This window comes from Furipterus horrens, unplaced genomic scaffold (assembly GCF_987537825.1).
Source record: "Furipterus horrens unplaced genomic scaffold, mFurHor1.1.pri manual_scaffold_3, whole genome shotgun sequence".
In the NCBI taxonomy this organism is placed as follows: Eukaryota; Metazoa; Chordata; class Mammalia; order Chiroptera; family Furipteridae; genus Furipterus; species Furipterus horrens.
This window is the reverse complement of record NW_028327173.1, coordinates 55,334,321-55,348,602: the sequence shown is the minus strand read 5'-3', so window position 1 is coordinate 55,348,602 and position 14,282 is coordinate 55,334,321. Positions and strand designations below refer to the sequence as shown.

General features: G+C 41.4%; 1 long non-coding RNA gene across 1 annotated transcript; it reads left to right on the top strand.

Moving 5' to 3' along the window:
* The first annotated feature begins 387 nt into the window (after positions 1-387).
* LOC150015111 (uncharacterized) lies at positions 388-12,306 on the top strand. The gene is made up of 3 exons (XR_016509962.1): positions 388-502; positions 624-715; positions 12,112-12,306. It is a non-coding gene; the product is annotated as an uncharacterized LOC150015111 (long non-coding RNA).
* Positions 12,307-14,282: the final 1,976 nt, after the last annotated feature.

The window sequence follows — 14,282 nt, the reverse complement described above, 5'->3', positions numbered from 1 at the left end:
GCCTTGCAGGCTTCATGGCAAGTCAGTGACAAAAAGTCCAGGTCTTCCACTGTGACTCCGCCAGTGGTCTCTCTCCTCATTGAGCCCGTTGTGGCAGAAGTCACAATGACTTCAGCACCTAACACCAACTGATAGCACCCAAGGAGGCTCTGCCCTCCCAAAATGTTTGCCAAGAGGAGACAGTTTCCCCAAGCTGAAAGCACAGGAAAATTACCACCATGTGGGACAGACTCTTACAGAAAGAAAGACAGGAGATAGGAAGAAGCCAGCAGAGGAACTGTGTGTTCCCTTTCTCTGTGACAGGTTGTTCTCATATGCAACATTCCATGTGCCTGTCCATACTTTTCAGAGAATTCCTTGTCACCAAGCCCACAGCTGCGGAGGAAAGCTCACAGCAAAGCACCACTTTGAATTTGCTTTCCTTCCTTCCTTGCCTCACGTCTCCTTTTCCTCCATTTCTGATTCCCTGGAATTGCACACACCCACATACACACACATCCTAGTTAAGTAATGGTACATAAATTATGGCTAAGTGCTGTTTTTTTAAAAAACCTGAGCTAAGACACTAGCTGTGTGACCTTGATAAATCACTTGACTAATCTAAACTCCAATTTTCTTCACAGGGATATTTTGAGGCTTGGACGAGACCATGCACAGGTCTTCGGGACACGTTTGATGAACGACAACTGTAGCTGTTGCTGCCTCCATATAGTAGGTGAGCAGGAGCAGCTCCACATTGGGGAGGGGCCAAAGCTTTTCAGCGTTGCCTGTAACTGAGGGCTCAATGTCTCTAATTCTGAGGTCTATTAATAGGAAGCCTACAAACATAAGCCAAGTGCTCTAATAACAGCAGAGCAGAACGTCTGGTCCCTAAGGGCAGCTGGCTCTCAATTGAAAGAGGAGTAAGGAGCGAACCATTTCCAGCACTGCTCCTGCCTTAACTCAACTACTATCTTTGTCTCTGTAGGAAAGAGTAAATGGTGGAGCACTCTGCGGTAGTATTTAAAGGAAGTTCCCTCCCATGAAAATTAAGAGTGACTTCCGGCCAAGATGGAGGCTTAGACGGACACGCTAGGTCTCCCTCTACAACTAGAGAGGAATACAACTACTTCAAAACAAAGGATAACTAGAAATTCCAGAAAATAAAACTACACGGAAGTCCAACATATGAAGTTATAAACCAGCGGTACCATTTGGGCAGGTAAGAGTTAAAGAGGGCAGTGCTGTTTGCGGTGGCACCCGGAGCGGCGGGCGGCGAGGAATCGCGGCTGCGCAAGCCCCTGGCGGTGCGCGACCCCGGCGAGGAGTCCCGGCTACGCAAGCCCCTGGCGGTGCACGACCCCGGCGCTGGGGAGAGCGGCCACCGCATCGCCTTGAACAGTGAGGCCCAGGGGGGGCGGGAGGACGGATCCCGGTCTCCTAGCTGAATAACTGTGTGAATCCATCTTGGACCCCCGCCCCCCAAAAAAGCACCACAGGGCTGCGAAATAGGTCGCGGACAGGCAGGCGCCGGTCGCTAATTTGTGACGCGTACACAGGCACTGCCCCCGACAGCCGGCCCAAGAAAACAAAACGCATCTGTCAAAATGAGGCAGACAACTACAGAAATCCCGGTGACACAACTCACCAGGCAGCAGATAGAGAACCTGACAGATGAACAGATAAGAAACCTGTCAGAGGCTCAGTTCTGGGCCATTGTTATCAGGTGGCTTACAGAATTCACAAAAGAGCAGGAAAAAGATATGAAAGAAGCAAAAAACTTTCATAACGAAAGGAACAAAACCACATATGAGACAGAAGGAAAGGAAATAAAATCCAGAGTTCATTTCAACAAACTGGAATATGGAGAAGGAACAAGCAGTCAACCAATGCAGCGAGAGGAAATGGGAAGCAACAATGAGAGGATCAGAAACCTCTGGGACAGCTATAAAAGGCCCAACATAAGAATCATTGGTTTGCCAGAGAATGAGGAAGATGAACTAGAACTTGAAAAATTGAGTGAAAATATAATAAAGGAGAACTTCCCAGACTTGGGGAAGGGAATAGACCTGCAGGTCCAGGAAGCAAGGAGAGTTCCCAAGAGACTGGACCCAGGGAGAACCACTCCAAGACACATTATAATCAAAATGTCAAAAATTAAAGATAAAGAGAGAATCTTAAAAGCAGCAAGAGAGAAGAAAAGAATTATGTACAAAGGGGTCCCAATTAGACTATCAGCTGACTTCTCAAGGGAAACCCTACAGGCAAGAAGAGACTGGCAAGTAATATTCAAAGTAATGAAAATCCAAAACCTACAACCACGAATACTCTATCCAGCGAAATTGTCATTCAGAATAGAAGGACAGAGAAAATGTTTCCAGGACAAAATAAAACTGAAAGAGTTCATTAGATCCAAACCACTGTTATATGAGATGTTAAAGGGACTGGTTTAAAAAAAAAACAGAAGCTAGGGAGATGAAACAAAGGCAAACTAAATAGGCAACGAGAGTGGAAGAGGAACTGTGGGTACGGGAAGCTTATTGGGCGGAGGTCAACAGGGAGGGGGAATGGGGAAAGGGAGGGAGATGATATAGGAATTGGGGATCAAGGTAGGAGGGAATGGAATAGATGGAGAGAGGTTGGGAGGAACTGTATGCACAACTAATGGACATAATCTAAAAGGGGGGGACAACTGGAGGGAGGGGGGCCACCGGGTGGAGGGGAGCAGAGGGAAGGGAAATTGGCACAAATGTAATAATTTAATCAATAAAACACATTAAATCTGAAAAAAAAAAATTATCACGCTAAAAAAAAAAAAAGAAAAAAATTAAGAGTGATAAAGACACGTTCCATCTGCTACCATTGTCACACTTTATCATGTCTTACCTTGAACGAGGAGTTGTTAGGGAGGGATTGTGGGGATTTCTTTTGAGGAAATGTCATTTATTCTGAAACAGGAAATAGGATGGATTTTGAGGCTAAGATTTCAGGGCTAGAGTGCAGAGTTAGGGGAAGGGGCTGGTTCTAAACTCCAGGCCCTTGCAGAAGTCTCTTGGGGAAAATGGCTGTGGTGTGTATGTGTGTGTGTGCTTATGTAAAACAGAGAAGCTATAGAACCAAGCATGCATATAAATGATTGAGAACTTGGGATTATGGAGGTAGGCAGATTCAATAGCTGAGTACAACCAGAATAGGGGATCAGATGAGAGGCATTGTCTTCTCCTCTAAAAGTGGAGAACCCCCAGCTGCCCCAGGAAAGGAGAGGGGCCTGATATAACCACCCTTCTTCAGAAGGCAGGGACTGTATCAGGCTCCAGGACTGCCAGGCTGCTAAGTGGGGGTTCATGACCAATTCACTCATCCGCCAGTGTTTCAGTGAACCATGTGGCACAGTGACCAAAAGAATGGTAACCTTCAAGAGACAGCAAGTGTTCTTTCTTTAGGGCCATACTAATAAAGGACTTCCTGGACTGAGGAAGTATAATTGAGATTCTAGAAGCTGGCATGATAGGAAGCAAGACAGACAGACTTGTACTTAGGATAAGGTCTCAGAGTTATTTCAGTGGAATATATTATAAAGGTCCGTTTTTATTACCTGAGTTTGTAATGTGAGATGATGTCTTATTTACACCTTCATTTTTTGGAGACAGAATAGCATAACAATTAAGAATATACAGGGGTAGCCCTGGCTGGTATGAGTCAGTTGGTTGGAGCATTGTCCCATGGACCAAAAGGTCACAGGTTCAATACCTCGTCAGGGCACATACCCAGTTTGAAGGTTCAATACCCAGTTGGGGCGCATACTAGAAGGCAACCAAGCTGATGTTTTTCTCACACATCAATGTCTCTTTTTCTCCTTTCTCTCTCTCTAAAAGCAATGAGAAAATGTTCTCTGGTGAGGATTAAAAGTAAAAAGAATATATAGGGATTGATAAAAAGTAGGTTTACTACTGTGACTATGAAACAATTTTATTCTGGTAATATTTATTTATTAACTATTGTACAATATTACTTATTTGTATTATATGTCTTCTTATTATTTCATATTCTTATGATTTATCTTGTAGGTAATGATGGATAGTAATTTAACCTACTTTTGCCCACCCCTGTATATTCGGGAGCTAAAGTGTCTGGATTTAAATCCAGGCTCTGCCACTTACAAGCTTTGTGACCTGCATTCAGTCTCCTCAAATGTGAAATAGGAATAGTAATAACTAACTCATGGGGTGTAGGGAGGATTAAAGAAATTTAGCACATGTAACCACTCAGCATCATGCCTAGCACATAATAAGTGTTCACTAAATGTCAGGTAGTACCATTGCCTTGGTTATCCACCCCCCGCCCCTGAAAAAATAAAGCTGAGCATGCTCACAGTCAAGTCTTAATGATGGAGCTCTTTTGTCAAAAGAAAAAGACTGAGCTGGAAAGAAATAGAATGCCAGAATTCAGCATCTGAGGTTCAGGTTTCCAGCTGAGAGTTACTTTAAGGTACAAGCAGGTAGCGTCATGAAGACTTGGGAGCAGCTCAGTGCTGGCAACTGAATCATTTGGCAGAACCCAGAGTACTCCTTAGAGATTCAGGTGAGGGGCACAGACTGGATTCTTTTTGTTTTCATTTCTAAGGAGAAGTTAGAAGGGAGGGAAACTTAGATTCAGAGAGTAAAATGAGGGTATTGGATGAGATGATCTCTAAAGACTGTTCCAGCATCCTGCAAGGCACTGAGCATGGCTAAAAGAAGAGAGATTTTAAATATTTAAGGCAGGAGAATTCAGGCAAATGCTTGGGAAAATATGTTCTAACCAAATTCTTGCTGGGCCTCAAAGTGCCCTGAAAAGGGAAATGATGCATTTCATACCCTGAGTTATGGAAAATAAGTACATGAGGCTGGGGAAAAATCTTACCCTGGCAGAGAGATAAGCTTCTCTATCCAACCAGTCTCTCCTCGTTTCACCATGGCTAGAAGTTATGTTTTGTCAGAGGAAGCTTTAAAGGGATCTGTATGAACAAGTTCAATGGTGGCTACAACCAAATTATCCCCATTCTCTTTTGAAATCTCCAGTTTGAGCAGTGGTTCTTAGGCCCAAACTTACAAGGGTAAAATAATTTATGAATTAAATTCAAGTGTGACTGTCTGAAAATCTCAGGGCTAATGTAGTGGCCACACATGTCTCCATGAAGCAGTTCAAATAGTTGCAATATGCAGTATGTGTGAGCTATAAAGCCGTAAAATTAGACTGTAAAACTCTCTTTGATGGATAAGGTTATCAAAATGGAATTAAAGTGTTGTTACAAGAGAGGGATTCTTGTGCGTCAAGAGATGAAAGATGGGGGAAGCTTTGGAAAGTCCAAGGATGAGACAAACAGCTGCCATATAAATCTCTGCTATTATTCTACCAAAGTGCCCCTAAGGTTTCTAATCCAGGATCTCTTGTTCTACACAAACTAATCATTCTGCCAAGATGTTGGCTCAATATTCAATGTAGGAGCTGAAGCCTCTCTACTGGCCCATCAGTAAAGCCTTATACTCACCACACTCCTTCTTTCTTAGCCACTCAGTTGCTAAGATGGCCTTAGTAACCCTACTTAACATTCTTCACAGGGAAGAAGAAGGGAAGAGACATTATATAAGACATCAACAGAAATCTGAGATGAGACAGCACTCCTCCCCTAAAGCTGTCTTCTTGCTCACACCAAGCTTCACCATATTAAAAGTGCAGCACAAGTTTAAAAAGAAAATCAAAGCATTAATGTCATGGCTGCAGTGGGCAAAATTTTTTTGAGACGCAGAGGACATGTCTGTTAACACTGATTCCCTTTATCGCCAGCAATCAGCTGCTTTGGGAAAGAGATTCTCATATGATAATGACCTCAGGCATCACCAAGTATATTGGGTCCTTATCATTTTTGGAAAGTGGTTACATTCATGCGGGTTAGAATACCAGGTGGAGAAAATATATTTCCCCATCCAAAAAATAAAATTGTTCCTTTCTCTTGGTGACTCAGATTTCCTACCTAAAAGTTAGAAAACTAGGCTCCTGCCAGTGTCTCTGTGACTAGCCAAAATGTCTGCATATCTGAAAAGATGTGGGTGTAGGGCACCAGCGGCAGACGCCCAGAGGACTGACTCACACTTCAGCAACTGTGCAGTGCCCAACAGCATCTCAGCGAAAAGTTGTCATGGAATGAAAAATAAACATCAGCAAAAAGGAATTTTTGGTGTCAACAAAATAGACCCAAATGCTTGTTTTAACATTGTGAACCCTCAAGACTAGTTTAGGGGGAAAAAAAATCTAAGACTTGGGTCCAAATTCCAGGCTATTAGAAAACTTTATTTTGCCACCCTGAACCTCAGTTGTATCATCTGTAAAGTGGGAATGAGAATAACTTACCCTGTGTTATTACTGTGAGGGGTTAAACATAATGTATTTTAAGCCCCTTGCTCACAGAAGACCCTTGATAAATGAACAGTAGCTTAATGAAGGCAAACATTATGTGAATTAGCACCTGCAGATATGGAATCATTCATCATAAAACTGCTGTTTAAATTTCCTCCCACTGTCCCAGAGTTTCTCGAAAGTACAATTTCTAATCATTTGCTGCAGAATCCCTCAGGGTGCTTATAAGAGACAGATTTCTGGTCCCCATCCCATACGTGGCAAATGAGGATCTCTAGGAATCAGAATTTCTAACATCTCCCTAGTCTCCGGATGACTCTTGAATATCATAAAATTACAGAACCACTGAATTAGAGCGCTCATTAAAACATTACTTTTTTGAGTCATTGCTTTGTAAAGAAATAGATGTTTCAATGATTTTAAAGTGCTCTCTGCAGTTTCTGAGTCCTGAGGTCCAGAGAGCCTCTGAGAGATTAAACAATCTGGTCAGTTTAGGGAAGTTTAAAAAGCCAGTCAAGAGAGTTCACAGGGAAGCTATCTTTTTATTTTTCCTTGACTTGCTGGCTGACTAATTGAGTGCTATTATTTAGGCCCAGTGGGTAGCACTTACCCAATTCTCTGAGCTATTAAACATTATTTTACATCATTTGCTCATTTAGCTTAATAAAATTCCAACTACTCTAGAAGATTATGGTCTAAAATCTACTTATTCTGAGACTCAGTAGTCCAGAAGGAACTCTTGCCCCAGGAACACTGAAGTCTTGAACTTACAGTTGAATAAAGAAAAATATTTAGCAGGTGTCAGACCCAGGCCAGTGTAGATACATGTTAGTCCCAAGATGAGAGTCTGAACAGCAAACACTGGCAAAGGAAAAGGTAGCCCTGGGGTGTCACTAAAAGAACAAAGGATGGAGTTGGCAGAGCCATCAAGCTCCCAGTGTTCATTCAGCAGTGAAACCAAGGAAATACCATGAAGCCTGAAAAATAAATGAGCTGATTTCACTGGCAAAGAATGACACCTTGCTCTTGGTGTTCATGGAGCCTTTATGAAACGGAACCCACTGCTGAGCAGCGATATGGAGAACTTGGAGTGGGGGCATGAGAAGCAATCAAGAGCAACTGGGCTTCAGAGAAGAAATTCTTTCAGGGACTGGCCTCTGTTAGACCAGAGCAATCGAGCTGTGGTGGGGAGGGTGGCTGTGCAGGGGGGGTTTACGGTACATTTAGATGGCCAAGTGATAGTTAGGACTATAAATATTTCTGCTAAGAACATCAAAAGAAAGGGCTTGGGCTGCACTTCAGCAGGAATTAGGCTTGAAATTGAAGACGTGCTTGTGAGGGAGGGTGTTACTCTGTTTCAGGGTTTTAGGGAACACTCCTGTGTTACTTTCCCACCTCAGACCACCTGCTCCCTTCCGCCAGCTCCTTGCCTCACCCCTTGTCCCAGCAGCCACCACTTCTTGATTTAAGGCCAACAGTAACCCAGATCCTAGGCTAACTGCTTTATGTTTCCTATCTCATTTAATCCTCACGATAACCCTGCAACGCAGGTGGTGGTGTGCTCACTTATAGAAAAACAGGCTCCGTGAAATTAAGCCATTTTCTTGGGGTTCCACAGGAAGTGGCAGATGCAATGTGTCTTGTTCTAAATCTCTAAGCACTATTTTATTTCCCCCACTTCCCTGTAGACCAGGAGGCCAGTGTGGTTGGAAGCAAGTGAGCAAATGCGTGAGTGAGTGAGTGGGGGCAAGAGCGGAAGATGAGGTTAAAGAAATGGGGTGGGGGTAGAGGTGGCCACCTGATAGTAAGTGCCCTTCAAGGTTGTGAAGGATGTTGTATTTTCTTCTGAATGTGAAGGGAAGCCCCTTCAGAATTTTGAGCAGAGAAGTGCTGTCCTAGGTTTTAAATAGAGCTGTGCGAATATATTTTAGGAGAGAAGGGATGGGAGCCAGGAGAACAGTTGTGTGGCTATTTTAATAGTCCAAATGAGAGATGGTGGCTTGCACGACATGTTAGTGGAAAAGATGTGGGGAAGTAGGTGGATTCCAGAGACATTTCAAGGGTAAAACAAATGGCATGCAGTGAATTATAAGTAATATGCTCAAGGTCACATAGGTAGTAAAGCTGGACTAGTCTGGGGTTGGGACAAGGTCTTACTATCTGAGACAAAACCCTGTGATCATTCTCTAACTATGATGAGCTAAAGTAACAGATCACTGGGAAAGCAATTTCCTAAACCTGAGGCCAAAGGATAGAATGTTTGCACCATGTAAAACCCATGACTGAATTGACTAGGTGCATGCGTGACCCTATCTGTCTGTGGCCTCTTCTCCTCTCATCACAAAAGCAAGTTGACAGATTAATCAGAACATGGGTTAAAAACAGAGAAAACAATAGAGAATTATCCCCTTATGCAAATATTTCAGCCCACTTGGACTACTAACAGAGACAGGTCAGCTGACAGCCTCGACAAGCTACCATAGACATGGTGAGAGGTAACTTTTATGTTTTAAGCTGTATTAGGTAGACGATGGGAGGAGCCACTCAACAGAAATGAAAGACTCTGTGGCCACATTTACACACACAAAAGCCAAGTGGAAGATTGAGCAATTACCCAGTAACTACAGGCTGGGGAGTCAGCCAATTTGGGTAACTCAGATAAAAACATGTGCCTTGGCTGCTTCTCTTGCCTGAATTACTTGATAATGGCCCAACTGTCTGTTTTGCTTAGTCGAAGAAAATAAGAAACAGGTCTATCCAAGTCGGAGACCCTCCATGAACCAGAGTGGAGCCCAGGCTGAGGAGCCGGCATGGGAATGGCTGCCCCCAGGGGTCTGTGTCCAAGCTAATGTGATGTAGTTACCCTTAGTAAGAGCCTGCTCTGTCAGTGACCCCCCAGGTGAACAGTGCTTACTCTGATGTTTCTCAAAGTCTAGCCTTGGGACAAACTTGAGAAAGAATAAATTATAATAAAATGTGTGAAGTAGAGGGATATCCTCTGATGAGATAATGGGGACACAAGGGTGGCAACTGAGCCACACTGGGATTGGGTGAGAAGTGGGAAACAGACAGGGAAGACTTCCTGGAGGAAGACGATGCCTGAGGTGCGTCCTAGAAGATGAGTAGTTTTTAGACCGGAAACGAGAGAGGAGGAAGGGAGAAGGAAGGCTATGTGAAAGCCAATGGCATTTTTTCCCCTCTGGTTGTAAGGGTAAGTTTACCAAAGAAGAGTAATTAATAGATAATATGCAGGCTATACTACGCACCAAAAACCTTACTAAGTGCTTTCTAGACATTATCTTATTGCATCATCACAATAACTGTTTGGGAATGGTGCTACTATCATTCTGCTTTGTGTATAAGAAAACTGAGGCACAAGAACAGTTTAATAGTTTTCCCACAGTTACCCCAGTGCAGTGTGGTAAAACCAGGACTTCAGACTATATATGACTTCAAAGTCTTTGCAAGGCTTTTCCTTGTCTTGGTTTTGTCTGTAATGTGGCTTCGGTAACACTGGGGGCCAACACACAGTTTCCACATGTGCCCATGACAGATCAGAATGAAGTCACACTTCACAGAGGCCAGAAGTCTGCTCTCAGATTAGTGCTCTAGTAGATGAATGACACTTAGAGGTAGCAACTCTGCCTCTGACCCGCTTGCTGCTGGGCCAGCTCAGCACCACTTCAACTCTGCCATCTTTGGTACTTGACACCTTGTCCCCAGCCCTGTGTGAGCTCAGTTCATGCCCCAGAACCCAAGAATTCCCAGCAGACTCTAGTCACAACCACTACACCTTGGTCTCTCTTCTTGTATCCTAGCATTGGTGCAAGCCTGTCAGAGGGTGGGACCCATGTCTTTGTTAGAATTTCCCTGATCTCTCTTCTATCTTCCTTCTATTACTGACCTTATGCAAGCCCCGAGCACTGCTGAGGAGCTAGCTTTACCCACCAAGACGCCTGAGACATGTTTTAACCATTGTCATGAGCTGTACCAGGCCATGTTCTAAAAGATGAATAATAAACCAGGAGAATTGCACATGGTCTTTCCTGGAGAAGTTTCAACCAAAGATGAAATTTTGTGGTTCAGGACCATACTGGCAAAGTAGCAGACTCATTCTAGTGCAGCTGAAAGAAATGAGCTAATAACTAGTATTGATTCTCCAGAGACTTCATCCTGGTTCCAGGAAGAAAATATTTTTAAATTAAATTTATAACAATGGTTTTCTTTTAAAATCCTTTGAATTAAAAAAAGATTTTTTTTTTTTTGCAAACATTCAAGTCACCTCTTCAAGCTAAATTATATAGAGATTCTTCTACACCCAAATTACAGAAGATGACACCACTACTTGCCTGAAAAACTGTTTAAGATCAAGAAGGGAGTTTATAGAATCAACTATATGTTTTCCATTTGTTTTGTGGTTGGGTTAAGAAAAGAACTTCCTTTGAGAACACGGAACTCATTACCAGCATAGATGCTCTAACCTCTGACTTTATTTAAAGAAATGAACAAAATGCTGTCCTCCCTGGGCTGCCTGGGTGGGGCTGGGCCGGGCTGGCAGATTTTGGGTGCTCCAATAGCCCAGCCTCAGCCTGCCTCATCTCTTGCCTCTATTCTCCTATATTAATAATTGTTTTTATCATGTCTTTTGCTTCAATCCTCTCACTTCAGCTTCATAAAAGAATCTTTCTTTTAATGTTAAGAAAACTGGCATTCAGGGAGGCTAAGTGTCCTTGTTACATAGTTCATTGGTGTCAGAGAATGCGCTAAAAATCCAGGTGTCCTGAATCTCATGCTAAACAAAATGTCACAGGTATATAAAAGATATTTGCTGAAGGAAGGAAGAAAGAATATTTTGACCATTTAAGGAGAGCTCTTTTGGAATTTGAAGTTATCCTAGGAAGCTCAAGCATGAGCATTATTTTTATTCTGATTATTTTCCTATCAACCTCATTCAATCAACAGAGCATTTGCCACATTACACTGTGGGATGTAATGGAAAGCAAGCTCTTCCCAGGACTATTTCTTCTCTTCTTTCTTAATAGCCTTCTTTCTTCCTGTGATACCCGCCCCCCACCCCCACCCAACACACACACCACACACACTCAGAAATGTGACACAGTCCACACATAAACTCTGCTCTACAGATCCTTGGTCGATTTTTGGTAAGTAGTACACATGTTGACTAAATTTAGAAAAGGGAAGGTGTTTCCTGCACGAGTCTTCACATCCTCTTAGCCCATGGAAGTCTATCTTCTTTTGAGTTGCTTATAAAACCCAAGCAATTGGGAAACATTTACGTACTTACATCTGGTGCTCTGGAGAACTCTTATATATTAAAACTTAATATATAAGTTAGTATATAAGTTACATGCTTCTCTCCCTCTCTTTCTCCCTCCCTTTCCCTTTCTCTAAAAGACTTAATCATGTTCATCAAAGTTTTTTGAATTTGAGTTCCCTCATATGTTGCATAGGGATATGATGATGTAGAAAAATGTGTTTGAAATGTGTGAAGGGCCATGTAAATACATACAAGTGCCAACATAATCATCAACAAAGCTAATAAAACATGATGGTATTGAGTGCCAGGTACAGAGGTAAAATATCTGATATCAAGTGAATAACACTTTAGCTGAACAAATCCTAAAGAATGTTCACTTAGCCATGTATGCAGAATAACTGAAGGAAGAAAATTTGGCAAAAGTGTGGTAACTTGTGTTTCTTTACCCTTTTATCAAGGAACTATTTCTCTGGCTGTGGCTGGTGTGGCTCTGTGGATTGAGAGGTGGTCTGAGAACTGAAAGGTCACTGGTTCGATTCCCAGACAGGGCACATGTCTGGGCTGTGGACCAGGACCCCAGTTGGTGGCAAGGCAACCATGTCTCTCTCACACATTGATGCTTCTCTCCCTCTTTCTCCCTCCCTTCCCCTTTCTATAAACGAGTAAATAAAATCTTTTTTAAAAAGAAACTATTTCTCTGAAATGTAAATTAAAATTTCATATCAAGTAATAAATGAAATACAAGGCTTTAAAAGTTATCTTTTGACCATCAGGTTGGAAAAACAATTAAGATTCTATTAATTCCACCGGTAGGCAAGACAGACAAGTGCTTGGAAAACACCTCAAACACTGATGGTGCAGATATAAATTAGTTCAGCATTCTGGGGCAATTAATGACTTTCAAGAATCCTAAAACTATGCATGCAAATCCATTCCACTTCTAAAAATTTGTACATGGGAAATAGGATGTGAATAAAAAGAGCTATGAAGATGCTCATGGTGATGTTACTTAAAATAGAGAATTCTTAAAGTATGTAAGAATGTGGTGGTATCTGGAATCACTGAGCTGTGAGATTCAAATACAGGCTTTGTTACTTCTCACTGAGATGCTGGACATATAACTTTTTAATTTCTGTGTTTATAAACTAATGGTAATCATAAGAGAACCCGTTTCATAAGGTGGCTGTAAATATTATAGTTAACAAATACATGTAAGACCCTAAGAGCAGGCATACCGAAGTGCTCACAATGTTAATTATAATGAAAAATTATAAACCAGCTACATATCTAATGTTTTATCTCAGCAATGTAGTGCTATATATAACTCAAAATGTTGTAGATAAATATTTGACTTGAAAAAAATGTTCTTTTATATTAAAGGGGAAAAGCAGACTATAAAATACTATTTACTGTGTGATTGGATTCAAGCAGATGTTTGTTAGACATTATTTAGTGTACTTGAACTTGTTTTGAATTCAAATCGATTTCTCTTTTCAAAAACTTAGTTGTATTTCAAAAGAGCAAAAATCATATAGTTAATTTCAGTTCCTTTATTTCCTGGGGTGGGGGGTCATTGAGAATTTTTCCTGAGCTAGCATACTTTTGGTACATAGTATATGGCAATTCAAATGACTCCTGTTCTAAATAATAAAATAGATTTACCTGAACTAACAGGTAAAATCCTCCATGCCATAACAAAGTCCCAAGATCCCATCTAGTCTCATAATGCTACTAGAGTAATTACATATATAATTTACCAAGTCAAGGAATACTATGGCTATCAGCTTTCAAATGCCTGCAATAATTTTTAAAAGCACAAACTACGATTTTAACAATGTTTATTATGAGATACTCAAAACAGATGTACTTATTTTAAAAAGTAATGTGGCCTTATTAGAATGATATTTGCGTAATGTGAAATTACTGCTAAATGTTTATGCTACCTACTAACAAGAATCACTTAAAGGCATTGATTTAGTATAACTTCAGTGTTAATGTTTGAATTGGTGATTCAATTGATTTGCATAGCAAAACAGTTATGTTACCCTCTTTCAGCTCCTGAATCTCTGAATGCCTAAGAGGTAAAATTACTTGTTACCCAGGTCTTTGCTAGCAACAAAACTCTACCTCCAATACTCACAAAAATTGCTTGATCACCCCCAATTTTAAGCAAATAAATACAGTTGCCTGCATGCTTACATTACTAATATGTAAATACTCCAATTCTTTCCTAATTTAAACTTATAAAATTAGGGCCTCTATGTTTCACCAATAGAAATTAAAACATAGTCATATGCTTGTATCACATGAAGTTTTAGTACTTTCATATCTATCTCATTTGATTATTAATATTAACAACTTTAGATGCAGGATAAATAAATCTCATTCATTTTGACAGCTTTGAACCTCTCTTTTATAGAAGATTTACCTCAACTTTGGGCATTCATCTTTGAAACTAAGAAGGGTGGTGATGTGGTTTGTAAAAACTTTCTGAACAGTCAGAGGGTGGTGAGTCCAGGAAAAAGACAAAAGAGAGAGGAGAATGAACACTCACAATCAAGCACCTCCTGAGCTAAATGATGCCAATTATATCCAGCTGGGAAATGCTATAAGCCGCTAACAGTGCAGA